Raw genomic sequence first — 16,467 nt, forward strand, 5'->3', positions numbered from 1 at the left:
TATCGGCGCCCTATTCTGTAGAATGATGAAATCAAGAGGAAGATTCAGGAGCTACTGCAAAATGGTCACATCCGTCCAAGTTCATTGCCCTATGGGAGCCCGATCATGTTGGTACAGAAGAAGGATGGGACTTGGAGACTCTGTATTGACTATCGGGCGCTGAACAAGATCACTGTCCGTAATAGGTACCCGATCCCATGGATTGATGACCTCTTGGACCAACTAAAGGGGGATAAATATTTCAGCAAGATCGATTTGAAGTCAGGATATCACCAGGTACCAATCGAACCCTCTGATGTGAGGAAGACTGCCTTCAAAGCCAAGGAGGGCCTGTTCGAATGGTTGGTGATGCCTTTCGGATTGACAAATGCTCGTGCAACCTTCATGAGGCTAGTGGATGACATCTTGCAACCATTCACCAACTCATTTGTAGTGGTATACTTGGATGACATCCTGATCTTCAGCTAGAGTTGGGAAGAGCACCTCCACCACATCCGACAGGTTCTCCAAACACTGCAGCAACACAAGTTATGTGCCAATTTGGAGAAATGCACTTTTGGCATGACCCAGTTTCAGTATCTGGGATACATTATTGATGAAAGGGGGTGTATGTGGATCCATCCAAGATCCAAGTCATTCGATATTGGCCATATCCAACCACTCTAACAGAGCTCCGCAGTTTTCTAGGTCTTGCCAACTTCTACCGCAGGCTCGTGTTGTGATTTTCTCATATCACTTAGCCCTTGAGTGAAGTCACCAAGGGAGGAGAAAAAACAAAATTCTTTTGGTCTGAATCTCAATAGAGGGCATTCACAGAGTTGAAAGATCACCTCTGCATTGCACCCATGCTCACATTACCAGACTTGCAACAACCATTTCAGGTCGAGACAGATGCCTCTGACTATGCTATTGGGGCAGTCCTCACTCAATACAGGCATCCAGTGGCATATCACAGTGAGACACTTTCAGACACAGTCTGGAAGTATCCCACTTATGATAAAGAGATGTATTCCATTGTGCAAGCCTGCCAACAATGGAAGCATTACATTTTGGGGAAGGAAATGGTCATCCACATAGACCATCGACCCCTGCAATTCATACAGACCTAAAGGAAATTGCATAATGATCGCCATTAGAAGTGTTCCACATACCTGCAATAGTTCCATTTGAATATCAAGTATAAGAAGGGTAGCACCAATAATATTGCAGATTTCCTCAGTCGACCACCGATCATGGTGTTAACCACTGTGCTCAACTCTTGTGGGTACGAGACTTCTGATGGACCACTTCTCTACAAAAGCGAACCAGAATTTGGCCACACATACCAGACACTCTCAGAGGGTCAGCATGTTCCAGATTTTCACCTCCAGGATACCCTGTTATGCCACCTGGGTCATCTTTGTGTTCCTTCAAGTGAGCGTGCCAAGATGATTTGGGAAGCACACTACAGTCGGGCTGCTGGACATTTCGGGGTCGATAAAACGGTGGCAGTGATGCAAAAGTATTTCTATTTGTTGAATCTTCGACATGATGTCGAGAAGTACATCAGATCATGCACTGCCTGCACCATTGCCAAACTGACCATCAAGAAGCAAGGCCTCTATACCCCACTGCCTACCCCTAGTCGACCTTAGGAATCCATCTCCATGGATTACATGTCAGGTCTTCCTTCCACTAAGCATGGAAACGACTATGTTTTTCTGGTTGTCAATAGGTTCTTGAAGATGGCCATTATGGGCGCCTGTAAGAAGAATATCACAGCAGAAGCCACTGCTAAACTCTTCTTTGAACAAGTGTGGGTACACTTTGGGATCCCATAGTCTAGCATCTCAGATCGCGACAGCACGTTCCTTAATACATTTTGGTCCAGTCTCTGGTCTATGCTTGACACCAAACTCACTAAGTCCACAGCCTTCCATCCTAAAACTGATGTCCAGACAGAGGTTGTCAACAGGATGATCGTACACATTCTGCGCATGTACAACTCAAAGCATCCACTCACATGGGACAAGAGCCTCCCCTATGTTCAACACAGCTACAACCAGGCTCTCCACAGCTCGAATGGCCACAACCCTTTTCAAGTGGGCTTGGGATTCCAGCCATTATGTCCCATTGATGTGGCCATGCCAGTTGCAGCTACTCACACAGATTTGGCTCATGTCCAGTTCGAAACAGATAAAGTAAACAACTTCATTGAGCACATCCAAAATATTCGCCAGCAGGCCATGAAATTTTGGAGAAATCAAATGCCAAGTATAAGCAGCGACATGATCAACATCGAGTGCCACACAAGTTTCAGGTGGGTGACAAAGTTTGGTTGCATTTGTAAAAGGAATGCCTTACCGGAGCCTATCGGAAACTCAGACCACTCCGATATGGTCCCTACACCATTACCAAGGTTGTGGGAAATAATGTATTTGAGCTCATCATTCCCCCATTCCTTGGCCTACACCCAGTGTTCAATGTGGACCGCCTTTGGCCATACTTTCCACCATTACCAGACACATCCAACATTGCAGAACAGCTCACACCCACAGAGTTAAATCCAGATTGCATGGAACAAGCTGCAACTGATCGGATCATGGACGCACAGATCAAGCACACTCACCAGTATAATATCCAATTGTATCAAGTTGTCAAATCAGGCAAACTCCTTCACTAGGGCAAGTGGCTCACCAGGGACCAAGTTCAGCAGAAGTTTCCTCATCTCATGGAGGAACTCAACGGAATGGGGACCATTGCTTCCTAACGGGGGAGGAATGATCCAAGTGGATATTTGTGGCCACCTTCCAAGTCCACTTGGACCCCCGCCATTTTTTCTTTCAGCTTTTCAGTTTCCTTAATTGTCGCACAATTTACTATTTTTAGCAGTTTTTCATGTCCTAAACTTCCGAATTCGTTTTGAGGCCCTAAACGACGTTTTTTGGGAAAATTGGGAGCAACATGGGTCTATGGACCAATTTTTCTCTTCCCAAAGTTGTAGTTCTTAGATAGATCTTTCTAACAAGATACTGTGTGCGTCAAACGGAGATCGTATGCCAAAGTTACGACCCCGGGAAGTTGATGTACCAATTTACCCAAACGGGGCCCACAGTTTGGTGTTTCATCTTCTAGGGTTAGGTTTTTGGATGTTTAGGGTTTTCCATTGTTTCTTAACAATAAATAGCCCTTCAAGCCTCATTGTAACATAGTTCAGAGGCATGTAGCCACCACATCTCTTCTCAAGATAAGCTACCATCACCCTAGTTGGTTTATTTCCATTTCTGTTTGTAAGCATATTTCAGTATTTTACATTAATGAAATGAAGTATTATTTCCGTTGCATCTTTGTGTATATGGTTATCTCTGTATTTTGTTGCATTCCTGTTTGAATCCAGATCAATGGTATCAGAGCGATTTGCTTTTTTTTTTCTGTTTTTCTTTACATGTCCCCAACGAGGTCGGGATATAAGGAGTTAGGGCTTGAACTGGTCAAACCTTTGCAAGACTAGCCTCACAAATCCTGACGGCCTCCCATGGCGGATGAAAAGAAATACGAGGGGGCAAGAGATCCTATCAAAATCTTGCTCGAAGAAGCCCTTGAGCGACAAAGGAATGAAATGATGGACAACTTTGCCCAGATCCTTTAGCGGCTACCCAGGGGCAACGCATCAACTTCCAACAGCTACTCTGGAAACGCCACACCGTTTAAGGTACAAGTTTATTTTGAAATCCCCATATTCGAGGGTTAGATAGACGCAGATGTCGTCGATAAATGGTTAAATCTGCTAGAGGGTTATTTTTATGTTCATGATTTTTCCAGTTGGGAAAAGATTATTTTCACTCTTCTCAAAGCAACCCCCCATGTCAAGGACTAGTGGGAAACCTACTGTGATCATAAGGATGAAAGTATAGGCTCACTATTTTCGGCCGCACCCACTTGGAATTCATTCCGTGATGCCATCAAGGAGTAGTACTACCCTGTCAGAAGCTATGAGGATCAATACATAAAGTGGACCATGCTGCCGAAGGAAAGGGACCAAGACATGCCGGAGTTCACCAATATTTTCCATACCCTTCACACAAAGTTGGGTATCAAGGATTCAGAGCAGCATTTGGTACTCAAATACCACAACTACCTACACAAGTACATCTAGGAAGAAATAGAATTCCTAAACATCTCCTCGCTCGGAATTGAATACTGATATGCCGTTAGGGTCAAGAAAAAGTTTAAACAGAAGAAGCGAGACTTTGGATCTGCGAATCCGAAGCAAGGGAAAGGTGACCCCAAACCATAGAACAAAGGACAAAGCCAAGGCAGGGTGGCCCAAGACAACCCACCAAAGCTGCAAGCAAAGAACAGTGTCGTGAAGCCAAAAAAGGACACGGGAAAGTGGTGTGAGTTCCATAAGTGATCCACTCACAACAAAAGTGAGTGTTGCGCCAAGCAGTCACTGGTGGCTGAGCTAAAGGTTTTAGAATCAGATGCAGGTTTCGACTCTGAGTCAGAACCCGACAAGGGGAATGAAAAAGGGAAGCAGATTATCGATGCAGAGCCCAACGCCACCGTTGACACCATGAAGATCCAAAAGGAGGAACCCGAAGATCAAGAGGAGGAGGAGCGTCTCTTCCACTCCTAGATGTGGGTAAAGGGCTCCCCGCTACAGTTCATTTTCGACAGTGGGAGCCAAAAGAACCTCATTTCGGCAGAGGTCGTGAAGCAGCTGGGCTTACCGACCACAGCACATCCACAACCGTACACCATCGGGTGGCTTCACCAAGGACAGGATCTTTATGTGAACCAGCAGTTTTGCCTTCCATACAACATCAAGCCCTTCATGGATGAGGTATTGTGTGACATTGCTCCCCTTGAAGTTTGTGATGTATTACTAGGACAACCATACTTGCGGAAGCGACATGCTATGTATGAATCAAGGCCCTGTGTTGTTATTGTAACTTTGGGAACTAAGTTGTACAAGATACTGGAGGTAGCATCGCGTACCGCCATCTCTTTGATTACTGCAAAACAATGCAGTAAGCTTGTTTCCAAAACTGGGAAACTTTTTTTCCTGATGATAAGCCCTCAAGGAAAGAAGAATACGGTGGCCATGACCTCCAGACAGGGCCCCTCCGCACGACAACTATAGATTGACAAGGTTGTGGAGGAGTACAAGGACATCTTCACCTCCCCCGCAGGGGCTCCTCTGCACTGTCAAGTCAATCACTCCATCGATCTTACCCCAGGTGCGCCGCTGCCCAATGGACCAATCTATCGGCGCTCCATTATGGAGAATGATGAATTCAAGAGGCAGATTTAGGAGCTGCTGTAGAAAGGTCACATACGTCCAAGTTCATCACCCTGTGGGAGCCCAATCATGTTGGTACAGAAGAAGGATGGGACTTGGAGACTCTGTATTGCCTATTGGGCGCTGAACAAGATCACTGTACGTAATAGGTACCCGATCCCATAGATTGATGACCTCTTGGACCAACTGAAGGGGGGAAATATTTTAGCAAGATCAATTTGAAGTCAAGATATCATCAGGTACCAATCGAACCCTTTGATGTGTGGAAGACTGCCTTCAAAGCCAAGGAGGGCCTGTTCGAATGGTTGGTGATGCCTTTCGGATTGACGAATGCTCCTGCAACCTTCATGAGGCTAGTGGATGACATCATGTGGCCATTCACCAACTCATTTGTAGTGGTATACTTGGATGACATCCTGATTTTCAACCAGAGTTGGGAAGAGCACCTCCACCACATCCAACAGGTTCTCCAAACACTGCGGCAACACAAGTTATGTGCCAATTTGGAGAAATGCACTTTTGGCATGACCCAGGTTCAGTATATGGGATACATTATTGATGAATAGGGGGTGCATGTGGATCCATCCAAGATCTAAGTCATTCAATATTGGCCATCTCCAACCACTCTAACAGAGCTCCGTAGATTTCTAGGTCTTGCCAACTTCTACCGCAGGTTCGTGTTGGGATTTTCTCATATCACTTGGCCCTTGAGTCAAGTCACCAAGGGAGGAGCAAAAGCAAAATTATTTTGGTCTAGATCTCAACAGAGGGTATTCACAGAGTTGAAATATTACCTCTACACCGCACCCATGCTCGCATTACTAGACTTGCAACAACCATTTGAGGTCGAGACAGATTCCTCTGACTATGCTATTGGGGCAGTCCTTACTCAACACGGGCATCCAGTGGCATATCATAGTGAGACACTTTCAGACATAGTCTGGAAGTATCCCACTTATGACAAAGAGATGTATTCCATTATGCAGGCCTGCTGATAGTGGAAGCATTACATTTTGCAGAAGGAAACAATCATCCACACAGACCACCGACCCCTACAGTTCATACAGACCTAAGGGAAATTGCATAATGATCGCCATCATAAGTGGTCCACATACCTACAACAGTTCCATTTGAATAGCAAGTATAAGAAGGGTAGCACCAATAATGTTGCAGATTGCCTCAATCGACCACCAATCATGGCATTAACTACTGTGCTCAAATCTTGTGGGCACTAGACTTCTAATTGGCCACTTCTCTACAAAAGTGACCCAGAATTTGGCCACACATACCAGACATTCGTGGAGGGTCAGCATGTTCTAGATTTTCACCTCCAGGATGCCCTGTTATGCCACCTGGGTCACCTTTGTGTTCCTTCAAGCGAGCGTGCCAAGATGATTTGGGAAGCACACTATAGTCAGGTTTTTGGACATTTCGGGGTCGAGAAAATGGTGGCAGTGCTGCAGAAGTATTTATATTGGTTGAATCTTCGACATAATGTCGGGAAGTACATCAGATCATGCACTGCCTACACCATTTCCAAACGTACCATCAAGAATCAAGGCCTCTATACCCCATAGCCTACCCCTAGTCGACCTTGGGAATCCATCTCCATGGATTACATGTCAGGTCTTCCTTCCACTAAGCATGGAAACGACTGTGTTTTTGTGGTCATTGATAGGTTCTCGAAGATGGCCATTATGGCCACCTGCAAGAAGAATATCACAGCAGAAGCCACTGCTAAACTCTTCTTTGAACGAGTGTGGGTACACTTTGGGACCCCACAGTATATCATCTCAGATCAGGACATCAGGTTCCTCAGTACATTTTGGTCCAGTCTCTGGTCGATGCTCGATACCAAACTCACTAAGTCCACAGCCTTCCATCCTAAAATTGATGGCCAGACAGAGGTTGTCAACAGGATAATCATACACATTCTGCGCATGTACAACTCAAAGCATCCACGCACATGGGATGAGAGCCTCCCCTATGTTCAACACAGCTACAACCGGGCTCTCCACAACTCGACTGGCCACAACCCTTTTTAGGTGGGCTTGGGATTCCATCCACTATGTCCCATTGATGTGGCCATGCCAGTTGTAGCTACTCATGCAGATTCGGCTCATGTCCAGTCCAAAATAGATAAGGCAAACAAATTCATTGAACACATCCAACATATTCACCAACAGGTCCATGAAATTCTAGAGAAATCAAATGCCAAGTATAAGCAGCGACATGATCAACATCGGGTGCCACACAAGTTTCAAGTGGGTGACAAAGTCTGGTTGCATTTGTAAAAGGAACACCTTACTGGAGACGCCTTACCAGAGCCTATCGGAAACTCAGATCACTCCGATATGGTCCTTACACCATTACCAAGGCTGTGGGAGACAATGCATTTGAGCTCAACATTCCCCCATTCCTTGGCCTGCACCCAGTGTTCAATGTGGACCGCCTTCAGCCATACTTTCCACCATTACTAGACACATCCGACATTGCAGAACAGCTCACACCCACAGAGTTAAATTCAGATTGCATGGAACAAGCTGCAACTAATCGCATCATGGACACACAGATCAAGCACACTCACCAGCAGAATATCTAATTGTATCGAGTTGTCAAAGTAGGCCAACTCCTTGACCAAGGCAAGTGCCTCACTAGGGACCAAGCTCAACAGAAGTTTCCTCATCTCATGGAGGAACTCAATGCAATGGGGACCATTGCTTCCTAAGGGGGGAGGAATGATCCAGGTGGATATTGGTGGCCACCTACCAAGTCCACTTGGACCCCCATCATTGTTTCTTTCAACTTTTTAGTTTCCTTAATTGTAGCACAGTTTAGTATTTTTAGCAGTTTTTCATGTCCTGAACTTCTGGATCCGTTTTGAGACCCTAAACGACGTTTTTTGGGAAAACTAGGAGAAACATAGGTCTATGGAACCTATGTTGCTCTTCTCAAAGTTGTAGTTCTCGGATATATATTTCTAACAAGATATTGTGCGTGTCAAAAGGAGATCATATGCCAAAGTTACGATCCCGGGAAGTTGATGTACCAATTTACCCAAACGGGGCCCATAGTTTGGTGTTTCATCTTCTACGGTTAGGTTTTTGGATGTTTGGGTTTTCTATTGTTTCTCAACAATAAATAAGCCTTCGAGCCTCATTGTAACACAGTTCAGAGGCATGTAGCCACCACATCTCTTCTCAGAGATAAGCTACCATCACCCTAGCTAGTTTATTTCCATTTCTGTTTGTAAGCATATTTCAGTATTTTACATTAATGAAATGAAGTATTATTCCCGCTGCATCTTTGTGTATATGGTTATCTCTGTATTTTGTTGCGTTCCTGTTTAAATCCAAATCAATGGATGTTTTATCTCATAGTTCGATCACAACCTTTACAGGTTTCAACCAACCATTTTTATATGGCATACCCCATTCCTTAAATAGGAAGGCATTAACCACGAAGATAAGCATTCATAAGTAAAGCAGAATAATTGCAATCATCATAAAGAATATTAAACCTCCACCAAGGTTCTTTTCCATACAATAATTAGGTAATGGGACTTCCCCATCCTAATAAATATATATTCATATACATATACTTACATGCAATTAGAAACATGCCATGTTTTCTATGCTACATTAGCACAGGGATTTTCCCCGCATCTCTCATATCAGAAGGAAATTCACATGCATAATAATTCCAAGTGTGCAAGGTCACATCACTCAACCAATAGTAATGGTATGCTACCAATAACAATACTCATCTCCATGCAGAAAGTTCTACAAAATTAAAGAGAATGAAAAATATCCAAGGTCACAACCACTAGTTGTCCAAACATTTAAGGTGCAAGCTAGCAAGCTAATGAATCACCAAGGAGTTTATCGAAATAACACATCAAACATCACTATGGTTAATGTACAATATAAATCAAATGTTATGAGTAAGATACTATCATGCTCGTATTCAGATATTACACTCACAATTGAGTTCCTCCCTAGATCTAAGGATCCATGCATTAGTATCATGCTACATAACTAGATCACAAGGTAAGCATGTCAACTGTGCATACAATCAGTCCGTCACACACCAAATTTTAACAACTAAACTCGTTTTATCGAATTTCTAAAAATCATTTGAACCCCTTTTGTGGGAACTCTATCATCACTTGTCCATAATAGATCCCATCCAATCCAAGTGTTGAATAGGACTTTGATTTAACTCTATAACATACCCCCTACAATTCCCCACCCAAATTAAGGTTAGTGGGAGGAAATTACTATGATGACCGGACTCCCATGGTCACATCATGGAAATGGGGTCTAAATTTTTTGCTTTCTTCTACCCTTTCGAAACTCAACACAAACAATGTCATCGCATTCATCTCGTTGAAACAATTCTAACAATATAAACTTTATCCCAATCGGACTCCAAGATTTCAATTTATGACCTTTACAAACCTTATTGGTTCGAAAATATCATCTCCTTTTCTTTTCCTTTCCATGTGGCTAAACAAAATGAGCATATCTCTACCAACGTACATCAACCCAAGATTTCAACGTAGGTGCTTTACGATGGCTATTTTATAAGCATGGTGCCTCTAACTCTAGTTATGGGGATTAAACAAGTCGTCATGACACAACGCTCTTGAAACATTGTAATATATATGTATATATGTATATATATGCTTTCAGGAATGGATCAAAGCGATTGCAAAAGGGCTAGTTTGGTCATAAATTAACTCAATTACACTGGATTCCATACTCCCTATGCTTTGTCATGGATATATATGTATGTGTGTGTGTAAACTTATATAAATTATGTGCTTATTACCCCTCCTGCACACAACCATTAGTATAAGAATTCCTTGTGTTTTACATTTATGAGAACGTTATTCTTCCTAAGCTTGGCACTAATAAAACAAGGCCTCATAGCCAACCTTTTAAGTGCATAAAAAGAAACTTGATAAAGATTTTTCCATTCATTCACACTTAAGCCCATTGGGCCAATTTAAAACTAATAATAGTTCAAATATCTATAGGCCTCTTGAGCTAATGATAAGCAACAAAATAAACTCATGAATACACATAGGAATCCAATCATTTACTCAAGAATTACACAACATTACTTAAGCATGTAGGAAATCACCTTCCAAACATTACAAGTATTAGATCAGCACAATGAACCCATACCAACACAAGCCTTAAGCTTACACATTTAACATATACTTGATATTTGAGGTGCAAAGCGAGTGTACTTATCTGATTAAATGTGCTCAACAACTGAGATTGTGACGCTAACTCTCCACCCAACCATAGATAACTTGTAGTCAATTCTTACTTGCAGTTGTCAACCCCGAGCCATATTCCAAGGATTGAGGCAGAGTGCTTCTGAGGGCTTTTAACCAACAAAACAGATGAAATAGGGTGCCACCGAACACACTGACTTCATCCACTAGAGAAAGTCTCGACCCTCTCTATGATGCTTATGTCCAACAAACTTTTAAGAGGGTTCTTCAATTGCTTTAACTCTCCAAGGCTTAACAACAACAAACTAATCTTTCCTGTTGTTTGTTCTTCATTCTCACCCCTAATCTTGGAGGAAAAAAATGCCCAGAGCAAGCCTACACATAGAGGAACTTTCCCTTATCTTTTTCGCATTCTCAGAGAGCTCCTTCTCTCTACATAGCCTCCTCTTGTCCATGAACGAGAGTCCTATCTGAATGTCGATCCTCCCATGAAGAATCCTCTTTCTTTTCCCATAGGCTAACTGCCCCCTTGTTCCCCATGAGTGCATAGTTGTCAACCTTGTGGACCATGCAGTCCAAGCTGCCTTAATGTTTTTGTCTTGTTATTGCTTGTAGTGAGAGTTAAAGGACACTTTCCCTGTCCTTATTTCTTAATTTAATTTATGGCATTATCAACCCACTCAACCAACTAGGGCTGATATTTAAAACAAATATTCCCTCAAACAATCTCCTACCTCAAGCAATGGAACCAGTGTCCCTCTCTCAACCATTACAATAATTTCAATTATTTACAAGAGAGACATATTAACCAGAGTATGTCACAGTAATGATGTGTGAGTCGTTATCATCAAGATAAATTATGTGGGAGATTATCATGCAGTCTAGGCACAATCGTGAATGTGAGAGTTTAATTCATTGGCATCCAACATCCATTTCTTTAGCACTGATTCATATCTCTTTTGTTGCTACTGCATATCACTGCCTATTTGAAAGGGAACTAAAATCATTTTATTTTATCCCCGTGACACCCATTAAACCTTTATCCTATGGTTTCCTACAATGGTGAATGTCTGCATATAGGCTCTATTTTCTACACCTTCAGTTGTATTTTGCATCATAGAAAATTTTAGGGGTGAAATTTCGCCCATGGGCAAAATTAGGGGGTTATTTATTTTGGTTGGGCAATTTTTTTACAAATAAGTGTTTGAATATGCATCACCCAATATTTATTAAAAAAAAAATAGTTGTAAATCATAAGCCCACAAGAATTTGATGTGGAGAGTTTAAAAAATTATTTTGCCTTGCAAAATTAAAACCACATTCTCTGATTTGCCCTATTTTTATTTGGATTTGTTCCTCCTCATGGAATTTATTTTCACTCTCTTATATTTTTTCTATTAACCCAAAATTGTTGGTGTTTGTTTTTCCGAGTAAAATTCAAACTACATTCTCCCATTCGCCCTATCTTTATGGTAATGGAAAATATCAAGATATATTTCACCTTATTTTTATGGGAATACCAATCATTTGGATTTGTTTTTCCACATGGAATTTATTTGCACTCTATTATATTTTTCTATTAGCCCAAAATTGTTGGAATTTTTTCTCCACTAAAATGTATCCCAGACTTCATGGAATGTGGAATCATGGATTTATAGGAATTGGGGGTTTATATGAAATCCATTCCATCAATATTTAAACAACAATTGCAATGGACAGATCAATTTGTCATCTAGCGAACACAATTATTCAACTATTTGTGTTTTAATTTGGTAAGTATTCACCCACGTTCGTGTTCTTTAAATGTTCAAATGAAGAAACTATTTGACATAAACATATGAATATGATTATTAAAATTTTACTTTTTATTTTATTTTTTACCTAAATAAACTATTATAAATTTGTCTTATTGTATCAGTGGAGACTAACAATAAATCTCTATATAAATAGTAGAGGATGTACCATATTTTTATATTTTTATATGTCTAGATTGAAAATTTGTTTGATATACTAAATCATTTAACCCTCTATGTAAAAGGGATAGTTGATTTTATAAACCTAAAATACTTTGGTTGTAAGATAGAGTTAATTATAAACGTCACTGCATTCACCATCGAAGTTGTTAAAATTGTTTTGAAATCAATAAAATAGTATAGTGAAGGTTGTTATGGGAGTTCACAAATTCCTTTAACATGGACACTCCAGGACATTTAGTGGGCTTAATCCACCATTTATCATGAAAGGGTGATTGTTCTCATAGCTTTGACAATCTCTCATTTCTAATTCAATTAGCTATAAATTATGGCAATGAGGGTGGTGGAGCTATATTCCAATGTAGATATAAAAACTAGTAACTTGTAATGTCTCCCTTTTAATTACCATAGCATTTTTGAAAAGGTTACAAAATGGTTAGCTTTTACATGTTGAGATTCGCATTAACTCATTTTCATGAAGCTTTAAAGATTTGAAATCACCTTCAAAAATAACAAACTCTAAATTCTTTTTATTTTACATCCACCTTTGTGTTTTGCTTGAGTGTAGTAGTTTTATATGTTCTGTTAAAAGCTTATTCATGTTTAAGGTATAAATCCTAGATCTTAAAAAGTTATGCACAACAGGTTGCAGATATTAGTTTTCCTCGGTGCTTAGAAACATTCTATTGCTTACATGTTATAATTTTTTTGGTAAATTTTGTGAATAGAATAAAAAAATATAATCAATAAACATATATAGATAAAACTTTTTTACAAAACATTATCAAAGATACTAAGTTTATGCATGGAATAAAAAAAAACTAATTATTTATATAGATGATTTGCTAGTGGAGACGAAGTGGGGACAATCTCTTCCCTTCTTTCTATTCGTAAAGGTAGATTGATTATGTTTTATGGTACAATTTAGATAAATTCATTTAGAATTCAACGACGAGTTTTCTCACCAACAATTACATATGTCAAATATATATATATATATATATATATTCCAATGCTGGAATATTTTTAAATGGATTTTGATGTAAAAAAATTAAATGGGTTTTGATGTAACATTACAATAAGAGTCTACATTTTTCTTAATCAATTCACTTGTTCCATTTCATTTTATTGCAATGTATTTAGGGGAAAAAAATTATTGCTCATAGTAATAATATTAGTGATTTATTTGATTACATTTGGTATTATTATTATTATTATTATTATTATTATCTAGACTACTTTCAAAAAGAAGAAAATGTTTCACTAAATTTCTCATTTAAAATTAATAATTTTATAAATTTGAAAAGGCCTAGTAGGGTAAGTTTTCATTTTTAAGATATTAATTAAACAATTTTAATTATTTTTAGTGATTTTCCAATTTTATTTTATTTTTAATTATATATCCAAATATGTTTCCATGTCATCTTCTAAATTGAGTTGTCTAATTTTCTTTGTATTATATCATTAGTTAAAAAATGTATTTATACATACTTATTTAATTATTTTTATAATTAAAAAGACAAATGATATAAAAATAAATTTAAAAAATAATAATAATATAATATAAGATATATTTTGATTAGATTTTTTTTATAATTCATTTATATAGATATAATGTCAACAATATGACATATTTTTTTATCAAAAGAAAATTACAAGAAATATATATATATATATATATATATGATAGTTATACAAAAATTAAAACATTATTGATTTTACAAAAACCTTTATATCTATATATATTTTTCTCTAACAAAATTTCCATAACACTAGTAAATGACTCAAATTCATATAAATATATAATACTTTAAAAATAATGAATGTAAAGATAAAATTAAACTATTTCATTATGATGAAAAAAGAATTAATATAAATATATAATGTGTATATTTACTATCTTTAAATGTTTAACTAAATACACTAAATATTATAATAATGATATTTTTATATAACTCAAAATATTATTTTCACATTCCATCTATATTTTTTATATAATTTAATATAAAATAAAATATAAATAAAAAAATATAAGTAATACTTCATATAATTAATCAAAAAAATTATTATATAATTGTAATAATCATTATTAAATTTTAATTAAAAATATTTACAGAGGAAAGATTATTTATTTTAATTTATGTTTTAACATAAAAATTATATACATCATATAACATTCTATCTATTATTGTAAATATTAAAAAATAATAAATGTTTTTTATTATTTATTTATTATTAATTAAATAATAATAATAAATATTTTTAATATTATTTATTAACTATTATCTTTGTAAATGTATTTTTTAGAATAATATTTTTAAAACTGTAATTTAATTATCAACAGTTATTTGGTGGAACAATTTGACCTACACTAATTTTTAGTACTAGTCACGATAAGGGTTTGAGATTTATCTAAAAAAAATAACTCCTAACCAACCTAATTGCCCCCCAAATGCCACCAAACCAACCCTACTACAACTCACCAAGTGGAGAAAATGCTCCTAAAAATGAGCAAGCCAAAAACTTGAAATAGGTGGGTAGGGAAATAATGTCAAATAGATTATTGGTCCTTTGAACTTTTCCAATATGTTGCATTGATCTCACCCAGTGCCAAAAACTTTGAACATAGCATCGCTGACTTAGCCACCAAAACTCTATATGGAGAAGTAACACTATTTGCAATCATTTTATAATGTTTTATAATTTAGTGAAAAAATCGTCAAGATTTAACAAAAAATTATAATTCAATAAAAGATTCGACAAAAAATTATATATACATATGATATAATTGAAAAAATAGTTTGTACAATCTAATATGTACCATGGGGATTCGCCCATTTATTATACATATAATTTCGGCGGGGTTTCATAAAATTTTCCTTATTCAACATGCAAGAAAGAAACGACCACAACCTAAAGTACATCAAATTAAAGGATGAGTGAGTACTAATACACATGATTCAGAGATGGAGATTTGGACCTCATTTTCTAAGTGCACAGATCTAGGTGTATAAGGAATTATTTCAATTTTCTAATTGGCCTTCAGGGGTTTGCAAGGTGGAGGTTGTAGATCCGAGAGAGGATACCAAATCTGGTTGGTTATGTTTCATCAAGGCTCGAGTGGAGATCAAGAAAACTATAGGGTTGCCACTTAGACTTCTAGAACGTTTTGCAACATTTATATCCATATTTATTGTGTGGTATGGGTTTTACATTTATTGAGTGGTGTGTAGAGTTCACGATTGTTATTATGATTTTATTTTTTATTTGTAATGAACTATGAAGAACCAAAATTATAGAATAGAGTAGCATAAATTCAAATTGGTGGTTCTTGATGCATGCGGTGACACAAGAACACATCACTAATTTGATTATGTTTACAATTTGTTATAAGTTGGTGACATCATGTTGAGCCAAGAACATCAACTTACAAGTTATTTTGTTTGTGTGTTTAAGAGGTGACTTCTGACAATGTATGATAACTGGTGAATACAATGGAAGGACATGTATTTAACAGATGGAGGTATGGTCCATAGAGTGATTAAGTAACTTAATTGTTTTTCTTGCGGAAGTCTTGACGAGTCGAGTATGTCAAATTATATTGTCAATTCTACAAGTATGTCAATGATAGTCAGAAGCAATTTTATCTTAAATGGGTCAAGTGGTAAGCTCGAAGTTGCGGTGGAGAAAGTGTGTAATCCATGAGATGTCAAAGTGGGTAAAAGTGTTAATGATGATCGAGTTAGACAAACATCAGTGTTGTAATTTTAGTATTGTAATTTGTGATTTTAATATTTGTATTGTAAGCATTAAAGGGGGGACTTAGAATTAATGCTGACAGGTGTTTGATAGGTTGTTAATTGTTGAGAGTTTCTAGGTTAGTTATTTTTAGTAAATTAAATCCACTTCTATTGGATTTAATCAACGGATCTATTCCTATATATGTAATATTGTTTGATCAA

This window comes from Pinus tabuliformis, chromosome 5_1 (assembly GCF_031772625.1).
Source record: "Pinus tabuliformis cultivar Carrire ecotype Pingquan chromosome 5_1, CPIR1, whole genome shotgun sequence".
NCBI classification, from domain to species: domain Eukaryota; kingdom Viridiplantae; phylum Streptophyta; class Pinopsida; order Pinales; family Pinaceae; genus Pinus; species Pinus tabuliformis.